This window comes from Papio anubis, chromosome 2 (genome assembly GCF_008728515.1).
Source record: "Papio anubis isolate 15944 chromosome 2, Panubis1.0, whole genome shotgun sequence".
Taxonomy (NCBI): Eukaryota; Metazoa; Chordata; class Mammalia; order Primates; family Cercopithecidae; genus Papio; species Papio anubis.
The window spans coordinates 79427491-79445839 of NC_044977.1; the positions used below are offsets into that span (position 1 = coordinate 79427491).

At 38.1% G+C, this 18349-nt stretch overlaps 1 protein-coding gene across 15 annotated transcripts in view; it reads left to right on the forward strand.

Moving 5' to 3' along the window:
• The window catches only part of FHIT (fragile histidine triad diadenosine triphosphatase), a 1487995-nt gene that overhangs the window by 398417 nt on the left and 1071229 nt on the right, over positions 1-18349 (forward strand). For all 15 annotated transcript variants that reach the window (XM_021933567.2, XM_017954322.3, XM_021933552.2 and 12 more), the window contains one exon: positions 5393-5485. The gene's annotated coding sequence lies outside the window, so the exon portion shown is untranslated. The remainder of the gene's footprint in view (positions 1-5392; positions 5486-18349) is intronic.

Below are 18349 nucleotides of genomic sequence, written 5' to 3' on the forward strand. Positions count from 1 at the left end.
GTGTAGTAGCTCTGAAAAGTCTAATTTCCATGTGTGGAATCATGTTTATTGACACTCAAATTCAAAGGCGCAAAATAGCATATTTACATTGGTAACTTATTCATAACGTTCCTTTACTACCTTGCTCGTTTTATTGTTAGAAACCAATCCAAATCCCATTTTTAGGATGACACGCACAAAAGGATAATATTGAACTATTGTAACTGTGATGGAGGCCAAACAGTGAGAGCAAATCCAGCATTTTACTGGTGCCTCCTGCCTTCCAGTTTCATGTATTGGGATTTGGGGATGGCCAGATTTTTCTTTAAAGGTTTGGTTGTTTCTTTTTAAACATACAATATTGACCCAGGAGGAAGCATTCAGGTCACTTTGGGCTTTCACTTCATGATTACTGAACTTTCCTGCAAGCTTTTTTTGCTTCACAGACTCTCTCTCCAGGAAGAGAAGGAGCATTTTTCACAATTCTAGCCCCTTTCAAGAATGACCTCCTTGGCTCAAAGAGGATCTTGCAGTTATTAGCAGCAAAAAATGATTTATCCTAAAGCAAACTCTTTTCTTTTTTAAGAAAAGATTTCATTTTGTGGGGGGAAAACCTAATCTCAAGTCCTAGAACATGGAAGGTTAACAACCAACTTGCTTTAAGGAGAGAAATATGACAAGCAAAATTGCCAAGTCTGCTGAAGTACTAATCAAGCATATTGTTCCCTTGATTCTAGAAAATTGCAACGTGCTTTTAAAAAGGTTGAAAAGATGTTCATGGTGTACTCTTGGTTTACTTTGTCTGTAAATGTGTGTTCCTGTGTCCTGTAGTGTTGGTGGTTCCAGGGCCAGTGAGGAGGTGGTGAAGACCATGGCTGCTTGTGGTGTTCTGGTGTTCCCCTGGCAGAGAGCTCCTTGTCAATCCAAATGACAGACGGTTCCCTCTGCTGGCTGAACTGAAATTCAGCCCTCCACACTGAGACAGTCTGGGAGGAATCACGAATGGTCTCACTGATTATTAAAACACAGTTTTGAGTTTCATCTTTAAAAAACTAATCTCAACCAGCCCGACCAACATGGTGAAACCCCATCTCTACTAAAAATACAAAATTAGCCGGGCGTGGTGGTGCGTGCCTATAATCCCAGCTACTTGGGAGGCTGAGGCAGGAGAATCACTTGAAACTGGGAGGCAGAGATTGCAGTGAGCCGAGATTGTGCCATTGCACTGCAGCCTGGGCAACAAGAGCAAAACTCCGTCTCAAAAAAAATAAAAAACAAACAAACAAACAAACAAAAAACTAACCTCATCTATCCCCATGTATGATTAGCTTAAGTGCAGTCCAGAACTGGTAACTCACTCCCTCCCTCCCTCCCTCCCTCCTTCCTTCCTTCCTTCCTTCCTTCCTTCCTTCCTTCCTTCCTTCCAAATCATTTTCACCAATAATGTCCTGTCCTTCCCTCCACCCTCCACTTTCTTTGCTGCCTCTAACCCATGCCCAAAATTCCTTACCATAATGGGATGTATTTGACTAGTCCATTGTTTATACTTTTACATACATATATGTGAATCCACAGCAGCAGTCCCCAACTTTTTGGCACCAGGGACTGGTTTTGTGGAAGACAATTTTTCCATGGATGGGGAGTGGGGGATATGGTTTCGGGATGAAATGGTTCCACCTCAGATCGTCGAGCGTTAGGGTCTCGTCATAAGAAGCAGGCAGCCTAGATCCCTAGATCCTCGCATGCACAGTTCACCATAGGGTTTCTGCTCTTATGAGAACCTAATGTCCCTGCTGACCTGACAGGAGGCAGCGCTCAGGCAGTAGTGTTTGCTTGCCCGCCACTCACCTCCTGCTGTGTGGCCCAGTTCCTAACAGGCCACAGACTGGTACTGGTCTGCTGCCTGGGGGTTGGGGACCCTGATCTACAATGAATACATACTATTGTGTTTGTATGTTTAACATTTTCCTTTGTGTTGCTTTTCTGCCCATGACATTTATGAAACATCCACACTGATGCCTATAAAACCAATCTATGCTTTTTAACAGCCATAGGTCCTTTAATCATATAAATGTAGCATATTTTATTTACCCATTTGCCTTTAAGCGTGACTTTTAGGTCATTTCCAAGTTTCGTTATACTGAAAAAGGTGCTGCAATAATTATTTTAGTACATATCTCCTTATATGTGTGTTTCTTAGCCCTGGTATAACCCCCAAGAAGAGTCACTATGCCATGGCATATGTGTAATGTCACTTTTGATAATATAGTAAAATTGCTCAATAGAATAATATACCAATTCATGATTCTGCTGGAAGTAAACTAGAATAATATGCTATTTTTTTCTCATATCTTGGACAACACTGAATTGTGTCAGTCTTTTTCATATTAACTAGTCTGACAGAAATAAAGTAGAATCCCATTATTTTCATTTGCATTTTCCTCATGTTTAGTTAGAATATTAGTCGGTTTTCATGCTGCTGATAAAGACATACTGGAGACTGGGCATTTACAACAGAAAGAAGTTTAATGGACTCACAGTTCCACATAGCTGAGGAGGCCTCACAATCATGGCGGAAGGCAAGGAGGAGCAAGTCACATCTTACATGGATGGCAGCAGGCAGATAGAGAGCTTGTGCAGAGGGACTTCCGTTTTTAAAACCATCAGGTCTCTTGAGACTTACTCACTCTCATGAGAACAGCATGGAAAAGACCCATACCCATGATTCAATTATGTCCCACCAGGTTCCTTCCATGACACATGGGAATTATGGGAATTACAATACAAGGTGAGATTTGGGTGGGGACATAGCCAAACCATATCAGTGAGGTTGAGCTGCTTTTCTTATGTCTATGGTCCATTGTTTCTTCTTTTAATCACTATTTTAAAAAATATTTATTTATCTTTTTCTCTTTGTTGATTTTAGGAGTTCCTTATGTATTCTGCTTATTCCCTGTTAAATATGTTGCTAATATCTTTGGCTAGTCTGGCATTTGAGAAGATAATTTATTCAGATGATCAGTACAATTAAATTGTTATGGTTTCTAAATTAATTCTATGTACTATCAAGAAGTCAGGCATATTTCTATCTGCAATCTATTGAAAATCCTTTTGGATCTGCTTTCAAAATATTTTGCAAAGGACTGATCAGTTTTCACTGATTATCCTGCGTGCTACCTGGCTAGCACCTTTATTCACCAGGATAACTGCAGGAGCCTCCTAAGTGGCCTTGTTCTTCAGTTTATTCTTTCCAAACAGCCAGAGAGAGCTTATTAAAATGTAAGTCAGATCTTGGTTCACTTCTGCTCAGAACTAGGCAATGGCTTCCCACCTTGCTCCAAGTAAAAGCCTAAGTTCTTAGAGTGGCCCATAAGGTCCAGCACCCTCCAGCTCCTTGTCATCACTCTGACCTGGTTTCCTGCCACTCTCCCCTGGCTATTCCAGCCACACTGGCCTCCCTGCTGTTCTAACATACAAACATGCACCTGCCTGGGATGTTTGTACTTTCTGTTCCCTCTGCCTAGAATTTCTTCATCCAGAGCCATCATCATGGCTGTCTCCTGCACCTCAAATCTTCCCTGAGACATTACCTTTTCAGTGAGATCTTTCCTGATCTCCTTGCTCAAAAATGAAACAATCTCCCCAAACACACTGTATTGATTTCCTAGGGTGGCAGTAATTAAGTACCATATACTGAGTGGCTTAAAACAACAGAAATTTATTGTCTCATAGTTCTGGAGGCTACAAGTCTGAAATCAAAGTGTCACCAGGGCCATGCTCCCTCTGAAATCTGCAGGGAAATCTTTCTTTGCTTCTCCCTAACTTCTGGTGATTCGCCAGCAATCCTTGGCTTGCAGCTACATAACTCCAAAGCTACATAACTCCAATCTCGGCCTTTGTCCTCACATGGTGTTCCTTCTCCCCTGTGTCTCTGTGTCTTCATGTGGTCATCCTCTTATATCCAATCATATTGGATTAGAGGCCCGCCCACCAAACTCCAGTATGACTTCATCTTAACTTAAATAATTATATCTGCATCAATTCTATTACCAAATAAGGGCACATTCTAAGTACTGAGGGTTAGGACTTCAACATATCTTTTTTCCTGATGGGGAGGGGTTAGGGGAACAGAATTCAACCCATAACACTCACCACCTCCCTTCCTGCTATGTGTTTCTCCAGAGTCCTTAGCACTATTTAAGCAATCATGTATTTTCATATGTATTTTGTTTGTTTGTCTCCTCTACCAGAAGGTAGACAGCATCATGGTCCCGATCTGGGACCATTATGTTCACTACTATAGAGAATAGTGCCTGACACCTTAGTAAAATCTCAATAAATATTTGTTAAATGAATGATCATCTGCTTTCAATTACTACATTGAGCTGACCATGTAACATGATGTGGACCAAAATTTTTAGATTAAAAAAGGAAACAATTACCTCTAAATGAGATCCTAGGGAATGAATTGGTGTTTATGATATTTTTATTTCAAAGAAGTGTACATGAAGGAAACCCAGAGGTAGAGGTCAGAGCAGTGAGGAACCAGCCAGTTGGGGGATTAGTGCATTGTCATTGAGTGATTTATGGGCAGCAAGGTCTCAATAGCCTCCCTGTCACTTGTCCACTTTGGGGTTATCCCTGCAAGTAAGGTGGGTTATGGGGCTTTCACTTCACCCTAGCATCTAACATGTGCCAGAAACTGTGCTTGGTGCTTTATTCTTATTTAGAAAAAAAAAAATCTTCTTCATAAATGTATCCTTCAAATATTATTATACCCGTTTGATAGAGATGGAAAGTGAGTCTCAGCGAAATTGAGCAGCGACATAGGACATAGACGTAGTAAACACATTACTAGGATTCAAACTCAGCCCAGTGGGACCAAAAAAACCCATATTCCTTTGCTTGTCAGATTCCTTCAGATTCTGTGGACACCAGAGTTTCAAGGGAAAGTGAGTAAACTGGCCCACACATGATGCTTCATACAAATGACTTGGCATAGACCATCAGAAAACCAGAGAAAGACTCTTCCCACCAGACACATGGGTCAGCCTTATCTCTTTGCAAAATGGAAAGCCCCAGTGCCAGGACTTTCCAGTTCTTGAGGAGGGTCAAATGATGCGGCTGAAACAACCCTGGACTAGGAATCAGAAATGAATAATTAAGGCACGGTTCTGCCCCTTTTCTTGTGTGATCATGTATGAACCACTTATACCCTTTTGAGCCACAGTCTCCCATGTGCAGACTAATGACAATGCATACAAAAATCACATATGTACTTCCATTCTGCCCTTTTAACAATACCTATGTGGCAATGCTCAGCATTCACGGTGAATATTCCTAATGAAATTGAACCTAGAGCCATCTGGATCACTGCTGAAATAATCATCTGAATTCCTTGTCCTTGGTGTAGGTGTCCTGGGAATACCTGCCTGCTTAGACCTTCTGTAAAAGCTCTGTGCATCCTGCCACTGAGGACTCCGAAGAGGCAGCAGTCTTCTGAAAGGTAGGGTTTACTTAATTTTGATTTTTTTTTCAAAGAGGTTGAAATAATTGACCTGCTATGAGTACCCTTATAATAGTAGTAATGTTCCTATGTACATGTAAAATAGAACTTTTAAAATGGTAAAATTTCAGGGCTAGATTCCCTTGGAGAATTTACCCTCTTTCGACTTCTATTTGTAGCTGCCATTTTAAAAATTGGGGTATAAATATTATGTCAGTTAAATAAAAGAATGATGACTTCACTTTCTGAAGAAAGCATTCCCCTTCTTTTCCATGAAATGTAACTTACCTGTTACCTGATTGACATGCCATTATATTATCCTTTCCCCAGCAGTTACACATATTTAATAATTTTTATGTGTAAAAAGTAAGGTTAAACAGTTACAAAGTCAAGTTGTTATGTTTTGCATGGCTTTAAGAATGCTAGTGGAATGGAAATGAAATTAGGAGCAGCAGGAGGAGGCTCTGTTATGAAACAGAATTCCTTCCACGGCATGGTACCGTTCGTGGTCAGAGGAAGTCCTAGTGGCATCTACTGGGATGGACAGTGAAGGGTAGGTCTTACAAAGAGGCTTTAAGTTAGAGTAAAATAATCACTTGTCTGTATGCATCTTTGAACGATTTCACTGGATATGTTGAATATGTATTTTTTAAAATAGCAGCAAAGGGCCTATAATCCCAGCAATTTGGGAGGCCGAGATGGTGGATCACTTGAGGGCAGGAGTTTGAGACCAGCCTGGCCAACATGGTGAAACCCCGTCTCTACCAAAAATACAAAAATTAGCCAGAAGCAGTGGTGGGTGCCTATAATCCCAGCTGCTCAGGAGGCTGAGGCAGGAAAATCGCTTGAACCCGGGAGGTGGAGGTTGCAGTGAGCCAAGATCGTGCCATTGCAGTCCAGCCTGGGTGACAGAGTGAGACACTGCCACAAAAAAACCCAAAATAATAATAATAGCAATAAAGTAGGAGCAATGCACTAATCTGGTAATCTCTAGCATGTCGTCAGGGGACCGTGCTCATGTAACCCCTCCCTAGGACTCATATTTACTCCTTTCCTTTTCTGTCACTTCATCTCATCTTTACACCTTTAACAATATCTCTCATTCCCAAGTCTCAGACAATTTAACATGTATAATAATATGTATATTGAATAATCCTATGTGCCAGAACACAAAGATACTATGCTCCTTTTTCTGCTTCCAGTTGAGACCCAGTTTCCTGTATCCACTTTACAATGTCAACCAGCTTATCCTTCGTGCCACCTTCCCTTTCCCTCTCATTCCACAGTCACTTGAAACCCATGGTTTATGCAAAATTTGCAAAGTTAGGCAGGATTGCTCCTAGAGTTGTAGAACTGTGAGACATTGCTGCATCTTGTCATGGGATGAGGCAGGCATCTTTAGATAGTTTACCTGGAAAACAAAGAAAATTTAAAGGCAGTAAATGAAATAAGGCAAAATGGAGCACTGGTGTTATGTGCCTTTTCAGATGAGCCTTTGCATATAATTATGTGATCCTTTTTGTTATTGTTTGGGTTAGCGTTTTAAGCCCTGAAGGAAGGCTTTTTTTTTTTTTTTTTTTTTTGAGATGGAGGCTCCCTCTGTTACCCAGGCTGGAGTACAGTGGTGCGATCTCAGCTTACAGAAACCTCTATCTCCTGGGTTTAAACAATTCTCATGCCTCAGCTTCCCAAGTAGCTGGGATTACAGGCACAAGCCACCACACCCAGCTAATTTTTGTATATTTAGTAAAGATGGGGTTTCACCATGTTGGCCAGCCTGGTCTTGAACTCCTGACCTCAAGTGATCCACCCATCTCAGCCTCCCAAAATGCAGGGATTACAGGAATGAGCCATTGCGCCCATCCAGAAGGCTCTTTTTAAACATAAAAGCTGTCAATATAAAATATATTGTTTCTGGAAGGGTGGCATTTTAATAATAATTACTGATAAAAAGAACTGGCAGGGCATGGTGGCTCACTCCTGTAATCCCAGCACTTTGGGAGGCCGAGGCGGGGGGATCACAAGGTCAGGAGATCAAGACCATCCTGGCTAACACAGTGAAACCCCGTCTCTACTAAAAAAATACAAAAAGTAGCCAGGTGTGGTGGCGGGTGCCTGTAGTCCCAGCTACTCGAGAGGCTGAGGCAGGAGAATGGCATGAACCCAGGAGGCAGAGTTTGCAATGAGCCAAGATCGCGCCACTGCACTCCAGCCTGGGCAAAAGAGCAAGACTCCATCTCAAAAAAAAAAAGAACTGTAGACTAAGTTTTAGAAACCCTACTTACTCCTAGAAAGACGTATATTTTGTCTCCTAATAGTGAAGGGTATGTGCCCGATGTCTCCAAAACCCCTTTGCTATTTCTTGTCTTTACACAGACAGACTCAGAGTTCTACTGTTTGCTGTGTGCTCTTAGTGAACTCAACCTCTCGGAACTCTGGTTTCTTCCTCCATAAAATGAAGCTAGTTATTCTAGGGAACTGCTGCAAAGAATAGTTGTAAAGGATTAACTGACGATTTATGTAAAGTGGTTAGCAAGGTGGCTAGTATACAAATCTTTCAAGAAATGGAAGCCATAATGATTGTGATTAGAAGGAATTATGCAATTACCAACCCTGGATTGGCATTTTAGGATTTTCAGTATTGTATTTCTCTTGGGATATTATCTATTGCAGTTTTCAATGAGTCAGGATTTAGAGATATCTGAGACCAAAGAAATAAGGTAAAATAACGTGGCAAAGTACCATGTAGATTATCACTGATAGTCATGATTCTGTATAAGTCTCGTTGCTTTGAGATTAAATGCCACCAGTCTAAGAGCTAGAATTGATTGATGTTCTACCATTCTATCATATAACTTTATGCTGTGTTTTCATTCCAAGCCTTCTCATGTACTTGGCAAGATGATCAAGGAAGCCCTGACCCTGGCTTCTATTTCTACTTAAAACTAAACTCAAATGTCACTAGAGAATAAAGGAATAGATGCAGATTAAGTATTCTGAGAAGAGGAGCTAGGAAATTCAAAACTTGGAAGCACAGATCTGTCCAAAGTGAGTTTCCCATTTTACAACTTTTAGACTGAAAGCAGGCTAAAATTAATGTCACTTCAGATGGCCAGCCTCCAATAGAAAACTCACAATGTTTTTGGTTTGAAGACCCAAAGAACAAGGTTCAGGGCAATCATAGCCACAGGAAAATGAATTTAGAATCTTGGAAAGAGGAGAGGCAGAGAGGGGAAGCTCCCAAATCTGTATATAAACACTACCCACATTTCTGGCTGACTCTTGGATTTATTAATGTGAGACAAACTAAACTTTCAGACAAAAAGAGTTACCAGAGATAAAGCAGAATATTTCATAATAGTAAGTCATATTAAGAAGGTGTAAGAATTGTAGATGAATATGCTCTTGATAAAATTCCAAGTGAGGTCACATCATGTAATTTTGAGGTATATGTCATGTGTATATTCTTGGATGGAGCAGACACAAATTATCACAAAGTTAAAAGAACTGAACTGAAGTTTGAGCTGCCACCCAAAAGATAGTTTGAAATTTGAGTATAACTAATTGCCTGCTAAAACAAATAAATCAATACCCTTCAGAAAACTGTAACAGGATTCAAACTCTTCATACCATAACATACATACTTGCAAATCATACAAGCCCAAATTACATGATCTATGAAAACCCAATAAAATTGACTCATTCTGAAGACAAAAGGCAATTATCTGAGACCAATTCCAAGATGAGCCAGATGTGGGAATTAACAAAGATTTTAAAGTGGCTACTATAACCATGCTCCACAAATAACAGGAAAATAAACTCACAATGAATAAGAAGGTAGTAAACAGAAACTGCAAAAAGAACCAAATAGAAATTCTGAAAACTGAAAATACAATATTCAAAATAAAAACTCATTGAGTATACTTACAGCAACTGGAGGTAAAAAAGGAAAGTGTCAGTGAACTTAAAGAGATCCATAGAAATTTTCTTTTGGAAGAACTGAAAGAAAAAAAGACTTAAAACAACTGAATAGAAAAAATAAACAGAGACTCAGGGACCTGTGTAACAGAAATTAAAATGCCTAGCTTACATGTAATTGGAGTCTCAGAAGGAGAAGAGAAAGAGAATGAAACAGAAAAAGTATTTGAAGAAATAATGGGCCCAAATTTTCAAATCTGGTGAAATACATAAATGCATAGATCAAGAAATGCAGTGAACCCCAAATGGGATACATTTAAAGAAAACTGTGCATAGGTACATCGTATTCCAACTGGTGAGCACCAACAATAAAGAGAGAATCTTGATAGTAGCCAGAGAAAAATGGCACAGTATCTTTGGTGGAGCAATTCTTTAAATGAACACTGCCGTCTCGTCAGAATTTATAAAGGCCAGAAAAAGTGAAATGATATTTTTAAAGTACAAATGAGGGGGGGAAAAAAGCAAAAAACTGTTAATCCAGAATTCTACATGCAGTGAAAATATCCTTTGTGAGTAAAGGCAAATTAAGGACATTTTCAGATAAAAGGAAACTAAGAGCATTTATTGTCAGTGGACCTGCACCACAGAAATGCTAAAGGAAAGATTATTCAGGCTAAAGTAAGATAACACCAGATGGAATCTTAAGTCTTCAAGAAGGAATAAGAAAAATTGGAAATTGTAAATATAAGACTATTTTTTCATGATAAGATCTTTAACATACACAGGACCTGTTAAAGCAAAAATTATAACATTGTCTTGTGGTGTTTGTGATGTCATATGTATAGATGTAATTCATATGACTTTATAGCATAAAGAATGGAGGTGGTGGCAAATGGATTTATACAGTTGCAAAGTTTTTCAATTTTATGTAAGATAGTATAAAATTAAATCTAGGTAGACTGTGAAAGATCAAGAATATATGTTTTAATTCCTAGAACAACCACTGAAAATCCAAAGATAAAATAGAATCCTAAATTAAAAAAAAAAAAAAAAAGATCCAAAGATTGCAGAGGGAAGAAAAAGAAAAACAAGAAGCAGAGGAGCAAACAGAAAACAAATAATAAACTTACAGCTCTAAATGCAACCAGATCAGTAATCAGATTAAATGTCAATGGACTAATGACTCTAAAATGTAGAGGTGTCATAGCAAAATTCTACCTGATGTACAAAGAAGAGCTGGTACAATTCTACTGAACTATTCCAAAGAATTGAAGAGGAGGAATTTCTCCCAAACTCATTCTATGCATTCACCCTGATACCAAACCTGACAAAAACACAATGAAAAAAAAAGAAATCAATAGGCCAATATCCCTGACGAACATAGAGGCAAAAATCCTCAACAAAATACTAGCAAACCCAGTTCAGCACATCAAAAAGTTAATTCACCATGATCAAGTAGGCTTCATTCTGGCTTGCAAATTTTGTTCAACATATGCAAATAAAAATGTGATTCACCACATAAATAGGATTTTAAAAAGCCTTAGAATCATCTCAATAGATGTAGAAAAAGCTTTTGCTATAATCCAACATCCCTTCATGATAAAAAAAAACTTCAAGAAGCTAGGCAATGAAGAACATACTTCCAAATAATAAGAGCCATCTATGATAAAACCACAGCCAATATCATACTGAATGGGCAAAAACTGAAAGCATTCCCCTTGCAAACTGGAACAAGACAAAGATGTCCACTCTTACTACTCCTATTCAACATAGTACCAGAAGTGCTAGCCAGAGCAATCAGGTAAGAGAAAGAAATAACATGCATCTAAATAGGAAAAGAAGAAATTGAACTATCTCTCTTTGCAGACAATATGATTCTATTCCTAAAAAACTCAAAGACTCCACCAAAAGCCTCCTAGAACTCAGAAACAACTTCAGTAAAGTTTCGGGACACAAAATCAATGTACAGAAATCAGTAGCATTTCTGCACACCAATAATGTTCAAGCTGAGAGCCAAATCAAGAAGGAAATCCCATTAACAATAGCCGGAAAAAATAGAAGGATATAAAATACTTAGGAATACATCTAACCAAGGAGATGAAATATGTCTACAAGGGGAACCACAAAATACTGCTAAAAGAAATAATAGATGACACAAACAAATGGAAAAACATTCCGTGCTCATGGATTGGAACAATCAATTTCATTAATGGGGCCATACTGCCCAAAATGATCTACAGGTTTTAAACTATTCCTATAAAACTACCCTACCTTATTTCACAGAACTGGAAAAAACTATTATAAAGTACATGTGGAGTCAAAAAAGAGCCTGAATAGCCAAAGCAAACTTAAACAAAAAAGAACAAAGCTGGAGGCACACATTTTTCAACTCCAAGCTATACTACAAGGCTACAGTAATCAAACCAGTATAGTACTGGCACAAAACAGACACAGAAACCAATGGAACAGACTAGAGAACCTAGAAATACAGCTGCACACTTACAACCATCTGATCTTCAACAAAGTCAACAAAAGGAATGGAGAAAGGATTCCTTATTTAACAAATGGTGCTGGGATATCTGGCTAGCTATATACAGAAGAATGAAACTGGACCCCTACATTTCACCATATACAAAGCTAACTCCATATGGAGTAAAGATTTAAATGTAAGAACTCAAAGTATGAGAATCCTAGAGGAAAACCTAGGAATCACCATTCTGGACATCAGCCTTGGGAAATAATTTATGACTAAGTCCTCAAAAGCAATTGCAAGAAACCTAAAAATTGACAAGTGGGATTAATCAAACCAAAGAGATTCTGCATAGCAAAAGAAACTATCAACAGAGTAAACAACCTATAGGATGACAGAAAATATTCACAAATTACACAGCCACTAAAGGTCTAATATCCAGAATCTATAAGGAACTTAAATGATTGAACAAGCAAAAACCAACCCCATTAAAAAATGGGCAAAAGACACGAACAGAAACTTCTCAAAGGGAGACAGACATACAAGTGGCCAACAAACATGAAAAAATGCTCATCATCACCAATCATCAGAGAAATACAAATCAAAACCACAATGAAATACCATCTCACACCAGTCAGAACGGCTAAAGTAAACAATGAAATACCATCTCACACCCGTCAGAACGGCTAAAGTAAAAAAAAACAAAAAACAAACAAACAAAAAAACATGTTGGTGAAACTGCTGACTGCTGAGAAACAGGAATGCTTATACACTATTGGTGGGAATGTAAATTAGTTCAGCCACTGTGGAAAGCAGTTTGGAGATTTCCCAAAGAACTTAAAACAGAACTACCATTTGATCCAGCAATTCCTTTACTGGGTATAGATCCAAAAGAAAACAAATCATTCTACCAAAGACACACGTGCTTGCATGTTCATTGTCACAGCACTATTCACAATAGCAAAGATATGGACTCAACCTAGGTGCCCATCAATGGTGGATCGGATAAAGAAAATTTGGTACATATATACCATAGGATATTATGCAGCAATAAAAAAGAATGAAATCATGTCATTTGCAGCAACATGGATGCAGCTAGACACCATTATCCTGGCAAATTAATGCAGGAACAGAAAACAAAATGCCACATGTTCTCACTTATAAGTGGGAACTAAACTGTGGGTACTTGTGGACATGAAGATGGTAACAATAGACACTGGGGACTACTAGAGCAGGGAAGAAGTGAGGGGGAAAAAGGTTGAAAAACCAAATGGTGGGTACTATGCTCAGTACCTGGGTAATGCTACCATTCATACCCCAAACCTTAGCATGATGCAATATACCCAGGTAACAAACCTGCAAATGTACCCCCTGAATCTAAAATGAAAGTTGAAAAAATAAATAAAAACAGATGAAAGAGTTTTTTTTCAAAAAGACCTAAGCCCAACCTTTATGAATGCAAGCTACTTTCAAATGGTTGACAAAATGAATAAATTTTGTGGGCAAAGAAACCAAACAAACAAAAATAAATAAACATCCAAAAAATGCAGAGATGATTAGAATGTATAAAAAAGCAAGAACAGCTATATTCTGTTAGGAGATAGCCTTTAAATGTAAAAACACAGATAGGTTTAAAATAAATTGCTGGAAATAGATACACCATGGAAACAGCATAGGAAGTCTAGAGTGGCTATATTAATATCAGACAAACTAAACTTTAAGACAAAAAATATTATCAAAGATAAAGAAGAAAGTGTCATAATAAAGGAGTCATTATAGTAAGAAGACATACGGATTATACATGAATATAGACTTGATAAAACTCCAAGTGAGATCACTTTATGTCTTTTTGAATCTAGAATTGTTTGAGGACTATCTCAATCATGAGTCAAAAGACACAAGTGGCTCATCACTTTAAGGTAACAATCATTTAGTAAAATCATGGAATAAAAACTCAACACAGGTGAAAAAACATAATTGGAGAGTATAGAGATCTCAGCATAACTGCTGCTAAGTTTTTTATTATAATATTTTACAACATGTGTTTGCTTCATTTAATGCATTGTATATGTTTAAGCACCTCCCATGATCTAGGATCAAGTTGGATGCCTTCATAATTCTTCAAACAGAATTCATATTTAATTAGTATGCACCAGAACAGGCATTAAGCCTATACTGGTTGGTGCCTTTACCATACTAATTGTTAAATATTTTAAATATCATCTGTCTTGGTCCATTTGTTTCTGCTATAACAGAATACCCGAGACTGGGCAATTTAATAAAAGAAAATAAATCTATTTGGTTCATGGTTCTGGAAATTGGGAAGTACAACAGCATGGTGCTGGCATCTGCTGAGGGCCTTTGTGCTGGTCATTCCATGGAGGCAGGCAGAAGGGCAAAAGAAAATGAAAATGAGCAAATGAGAGGGCCAAACTCATTTTATAATAACTCACTCATGATAACAAACCTACTTTCTTCATAATGATGTTAATCCATTTATGAAGATAGAGCTCTCAAGACCTAATCATCTCTTAATGGTCCCACCTCTTGATGGTCCCACTTCTTAATACCATCACAATGGCAGTTAAATTTTAACATAATTTTTGGAGGGGACATTTAAATCATAACATAACCCCTGCTTACAATACTTATATAAGTTCAAAGTGTTTCCTCCATTTGTCAGTGGAAGAATCTGTGGCTGTAAGAGGTTCATACTATGTTGCCCAATGTCATACAACTAATGGATAGCACAGCCAACCTTCAATCTGAATCTGTCTGTTTCCAAACTTCTTCCACCGCACAGCATCGTTTTTCTCTGGGGTAACACCACTGACTCATTTTTGTTAGGGTATGCATATGAGAAACTACAGTGCTATTTTGTGGACTCCCTTGAAGATAAATGAACATTTTGATGGTATCTGGCTACATTCTGGATATAGTCAATGGCTGTGAGAGATAGGAAAGTTTGATATTTCACGTAGAGGTAGACCATGATTTGGGCCCAGTTTTGTGAGTACCCTAAAGTATAAACTATTAAACCTGAAAATGTCACAATTGTATATTCTTGATAAAGTTCTGTATTTCTGGCTGGGCACAGTGGCTCATACCCGTAATCCCACTTTGGGAGGCCAAGGTGTGTGGATTTCTTGAGGCCAGGAATTTGAGACCAGCCTGGGCAACACGATGAAACCCCATCTCTACTAAAAATACAAAAATTAACCAGGCATGATGCTGGTTGGGAGTCTGAGGTGCTTGGGAGGCTGAGGCAAAAGAATCACTGGACTCCAGGAAGCAGAAGTTGCAGTGAGCTGAGATGACTCCACTGCACAACACAGCCAGACTGTCTCAAAAAAAAAAAAAAAAAAAGAATCTGTATTTCCAATAGACATGTTTATAGTAAGAATTTGGAATTTATAGAAAACTTTTCCAGATTTCCGTGTACTCTGTGACATGAGAGAAAAACAGCAAGTAAGGATCCTCACCTAGCCTGGGGCAGAATTTTACAGCAGTGCATGAAGTTTGGAGGGATAAATGATTTCTAAATGATTTTTGAGGGTCTATGCGTTTGTGTTTTACTTGTAATTAATATAACTACAATTATTTCTTAAAGTCAACATTTCAGACATTTAAAATGTTACTATGTATCGAATGAATGCCACGCTGGCTGATTTTGAAAATATTCTCTAAATCTTTACAATGATCTTAGAAATATATATCATCCCTATTTTAGAGATAAGGACCCTGAAGCTTCCATATTTTTTCCTTGTAACTAGAAGGCTAATATGTTTGATCCTCTTCATGACATAGGACCCAAGCAATAAGCTATGGCTTCACTCTACTTTGCTTGTGGGGTTTTCTATGCCATTTCCATGTTATAGGTGAGGTCCCCTAGCCTGGAGTCGGGTGACATGGATCCTTGTTATGGATCTTATTACTTAGCTAAGAAATCTCAACTTCCTTCAGAGTAGCTTATAAACTATTTTAAATAAGGTTACTAACATATATGTAGAAAATCAGGAAACAAATCTGCTAACCGCTACTGCTAATAGAGTTGCAAACATACACTGAGCATGAGAATTCATTCTTGAGTTTTCTGACAAGCAGAGCAAAGAGGGAAACAGAAGTTTCATATTATTGTAATCGGAAAAGTTAAAATGTCAGAAATTCCTCATATGACCTCTAAGATCCCTTCTTATTTCTGAGATTTTATAAAAAGAGGTGTAATAACACCTAAAATTCAGAATCTTAATACGATTAAATAAAATCATATTTGTGAATGAATATTAGATTACTGTTTTTCTTCTTATATAACTCCAATAAAGGCTCATGGTAGAAATCTGAGGACAGTCAGCTTTGTTAAAACCCCATACTCTGAATTTCTGCGGATCAACTGGTCTGTAGTTAAGTATCCCTGTGTTGTCAGTAACTGTGCGAAAGACTTTTATGATTTTCTTCATACAAAGCGGATGTTATTGTCCATGTTTCATAAATTAGGAAACCGAGCCCCCGAGAAATGATGTAATTTGACCAAGGCCACAGAGAAGTATTTTAGTCAGAATTTGAACCTCTCTCTCTCTGTCACCAAGGCCTGTGTTTCTTCCAGTACACTGAATCATTTCTAAACTACTGAATAACTTAACAGTTTTGGCATTATTTCTAAAAATAATTCCCGTTTATAAAGTGGTCTGCATGAAGAACCAGCACATACTGGGTTAGAATTCATGTACTGTGAAATCACCAGTGGAGTCATGGCTCAGAAAGCTCCACATCGCCCCTGACAACATCCAGAGAACTTTAAATATCAATATTTTGTTTTTGTGCTTTGTTTTTTAAGAAGCAATTTCTTCATCAAGACTTGAGGACTTAGAGAGTGACAGAGAGTTAAGGTTGCCTGGGGACCATTAGTGACAGCTTTGCCAATACAGTTGGAATGTTCCTCAACTGTAAAGCTTATTTAATGAAAAGAGACCCAAGAAACCTTTCTACTAATGTGTAGTGCTCTCTTGTCAGTTTGAAATGAGCAAACTGTCAGCTTGCCGATTACCACGCACACAGTATATGCTCATTAAATCATGCACTGTGGGTTTCTTCAGGTTGTCAAAGTGCTTAATTGAAAAAATGTGTAGTGTCGCTCTTATGGGAAAGAGGCAAGAATCAAAGGGCTGGAGAGCTTACTCTTAATATTTCAGTTTGCTTTTAACTACAGCCAGAAATTGTTCTGTTTTATAGTTTTGATTAAAGCACTATTCCTTCTGTATTTTTCTTGTTTTGTTTATAATTCAAACACTGTAATTATAATGGAGTTGCTTTTATAATAGAGCTACTAAATCATTCTGCCAGCTGATGAAAACTAAAGGGAAGGGTTCATTCTCTTGCGCTGTAACTGTAAGGCCAGCTTGGGTGTGTTGAGGCTGAAACAAACTGGGAATCAAGAGCTCCAGATGGATTTTGGTCTTGCTAAATCTCTGCTTCAGGGTTTGCATTTTGTAGGAGGGTTAGGCCTTATCATCACCTCAGTGTGTGGGTTAATCCTTTCTGACAGAAATGCCCTTAGGCTAGTAAGGTTTCTCAATTTGTTTATATGATAGCTTTAAAAGATACCAATGCCCATACAGAAGAAATCAGAGTCCTTGGGGGTAAAGTGCTTTAAAAGCCCCAGGGGATTCTAGTATGAGCCAGGGTTGAGAGAGACTAGCCTAAATGGACTTGAGTTGTCCAGTAGCTCAAGTCAAGACTAATCTTACCAGCTGTTATCATCAACCCTGCTCACATCAACTTACGTTTTCTAAAGCCTTATACAACCTTTAAGGTTTCAGAAGGTTAAAAACTCAGATTTCTGGGCTCCACTTAGATCTATTAAATAAGATTCTTGGGGGTCAGGGCCCAGGAATCTCTGTTTGTAATAAGAGCTCTGGGTGATTCTTACGTACTAAGGTTTGAGAATTTCCCAAAGAAGCAAGGTGATATTTATAAGTGGGGTTCAGTGAAACTTCAGAGGAGAGTGTGCAAATCACAGTAAACTGAGGGCAAGGTTTTTTATGCTTTTTAAATGGTAAGGATTTTGGTACATTCATTTGGGTCTAACAGGAGTCATGCATGGTTATAATAGCATCAACTTTATTTAGGGAAAAAAGACCCCCACTATCATGTGCCATGTAAGACCTGGGAATATACATTCTATTGCCTCTTTAATCTTTAGGTACCAGGGCCTAATGACTAGGGCCAATGTGTTTTTCAAGGGCCTCTGAAAATATTCAGAGCTAAAAGAAAAAGAAAAATTACTTTGATTTCAGTTTATGCAGAAATTGTACAATCCAAACAATGTCATATTTAATGATACATCAATAAATGAAATTTTATGCTATTATGATCACTAAATTTAATAGTTATTAAACTGTATACTCTTAGAGACATTTTATGAGTTAGCTTTTCTCAGTTCTTAAGAATTCCTGAAACTACGTGATGATTACAGGGAA